The sequence below is a fragment of the Hipposideros armiger genome, unplaced genomic scaffold (assembly GCF_001890085.2).
Source record: "Hipposideros armiger isolate ML-2016 unplaced genomic scaffold, ASM189008v1 scaffold_741, whole genome shotgun sequence".
In the NCBI taxonomy this organism is placed as follows: domain Eukaryota; kingdom Metazoa; phylum Chordata; class Mammalia; order Chiroptera; family Hipposideridae; genus Hipposideros; species Hipposideros armiger.
This window is the reverse complement of record NW_017732091.1, coordinates 880,471-882,903: the sequence shown is the minus strand read 5'-3', so window position 1 is coordinate 882,903 and position 2,433 is coordinate 880,471. Positions and strand designations below refer to the sequence as shown.

General features: G+C 44.5%; 1 long non-coding RNA gene across 3 annotated transcripts in view; it reads right to left on the bottom strand.

The window, feature by feature from the left end:
* Window positions 1–6: 6 nt before the first annotated feature.
* The window catches only part of LOC109373697 (uncharacterized), an 11,031-nt gene continuing 8,604 nt past the window's right edge, over window positions 7–2,433 (bottom strand). For all 3 annotated transcript variants that reach the window (XR_002122268.1, XR_002122269.1, XR_002122267.1), the window contains exon 3: window positions 7–92. This is a non-coding gene — a long non-coding RNA (uncharacterized LOC109373697). The remainder of the gene's footprint in view (window positions 93–2,433) is intronic.

The following is a 2,433-nucleotide window of genomic DNA, read 5'->3' as shown; positions in this document are numbered from 1 at the left end:
GGGATGGGATAGTCGCTGAAGCACATCATCTCCTTGGACGTGTTGATGATCACTGATTTGTAGATACTGGCCCTTCCTTCTTCAGGATTTTCCTGCAGTAAATAAGAAGCATTCATAGCAACTTGAGAATTAACTTCATGGTTTACAAGCAGCCAATAAACATTTCAAAAAGACCGGCCGAGTGGCTCAGTTGGTTGAGAGAGCAAGCTCTGAGAAACAGGGTCACCAGTTCGATTCCAACCTGGGCCAGTGAACTGCACCTGAGCTGAGCTGCCACTGAGCTGTTGGCAGGATGGCTCAGCTGGTGAGAGCACATGCTCCTAACGACAACGTTGCTGGTTCGACTCCCGCATGGGATGGTGGGCTGTGCCCACCTGCAACTAAGATTCAACAAGGCTTCTTGAGCTGAGCAGCTGTGAGCTGCGGAAGGGCGGCCGGATGGCGACTGGACTTGGAGCAGAGCTAGCTGCGTCCTCCACAACTAAGACTGAAGGACAACAACTTGGCTGTTCCCCTCCCCCAATTCCCCAATAAAATCTTTAAAAACAATTTTTTTCAAAAAGTTTTCTGAAAGAAATGCCATTGAAAAAAAAAGTTATGTACACATAGGCGCCCGCGAGCAGGCACACATACCCTCCACGTCTCCTAATATTTGCGCCCTTGTGTATATATTCTCTCCATCTTGAATCTGAGCTGTCTTTATGACTTGCTTTTGACCAACAGCAGGCAGTTAGTTGGAAGAATACTGAATGGCTTCCCAGACTATGTCATAAGTAGTCCTGCAGCTTCTGACTGGGGCTCTTAGAAAGCTTGCTCTGATGGAAGTCAGCAGCCACGTATGAAGTCCAACTACCCTGAAGCCACCTTACTGGGAGGAAGCCCAAGCTAACCCCTTGAAGAGACTGTCTGGGATAGAGAGTTGTGCAGCCAGTCCCAGAAATTCTAGTTATCCCAGCGGCCGTTCTAAGCATGGGAGCAAAGAGACCATAACAGATGTACAGTTTCAGCTGTCAGCTGATTGCAGCATGAGATTCCAAGTGAGAACTGCCCATCTACGTAATAGTCTTAAATGTTTGCTATATTTCAAGGCCTAGGTAAGTTTCAAGGGTTTTCATATACTTGCGAGATTGCTCTCCAGGAATCAATGTACTAACTTATATTCTGTCTAGTATGTGTTCTCAGTTTACCCCGTTTTTACTAAATTAAACGACTATTACTCAGTGTTAGCATTAATGGGGTGAAATGGATGCTTACGCTGGACAGAGTGTAAGTTAGTTCAGTGTACTTACGTTACTTTCCAGCATCGGTCTTACCTAACATTAGTGATGAGATCAAGAATGGACTGAAATTAATATCTTGAGAGCTTATACATACTGTAGTTCCCACCCCTTATTCTCTTTCCCAGGTTTCAGTTACCCACAGTCAACTTCGGTCTGAATATATTAAGTGGGAAATTCCAGAAATAAACAATTNCATAACACTCACACATGTTTTTATCCTTTCTTGTTTATATAGCTATTTCCTGATAAATGCTTGTTGAATTAGTTCAAGGAGTAACATATAAAATCACTTTTTTGGTGCTAGTTGGGGATAGTATTGAGAAGTGTTATTGAATGGGGTTTCTGGGTAAAGGTCGTTTCACAAATTTGTGTCATTAGACTTCCATTTTTTTTTAAAGTAATTTATAACATATTTGTGGAGAAGCACAACTTAGTTAGAGTTACTGAAGAACAGCCAGGCATTTAACTGTTGCCAATAAAGTTATGATGCAATAACGACATGAATGACAAAATATAAAAATGACATGTTTTTCCCTAGGGATTTATAATGAAGACACTTTCTTCCCAGTTCAAAATCTATGATACAAACAAACCCTGAAGGACATAGAAATTGCTTTAGAGCAAATGTCATTCCGTATTAGCTAGCTATACGCAAAGTCTGGGGTGAGCTGCCTGCATGTCCCACAGTGGGGACACTTTCATAGCGACATGCCTGTGGCCTTTCGAAAGGTTATACTGCTGCTTTTCTCCATTTGGGGGGTGAAGAGGAAAATTCCCCCACCATCCTATGAGTGCCAAGCTCTCTGTGATCTGGGGTGTTTTCCATCCCATGAGAGCATGGCGCTCGTGCTGACCCGCAGAACATCCACACTTTTGAACGCTGCAGTCCAACAAGCTCTCCCAGCAATTACTTGGTCTCCTTCAAAGCCGGAGCCACAGGCTGAAGGGACTGACTGACTGGGATTATGAGCACAGTCTATGGTCATGACCTAATTCCCTTAGGGTGAGGCCAACTGAATGATGAGAATCTAACTGGCAGCTTCGGCTCCAAGTGAGGCAACAAAACCAAGCCCTGCATCTGCCCTTGGCACCGACGAGCTGGGTGAGGGTCTCCCTATGTTCGAGACCTATGTTTCCCGCGGGGTCCACCCAC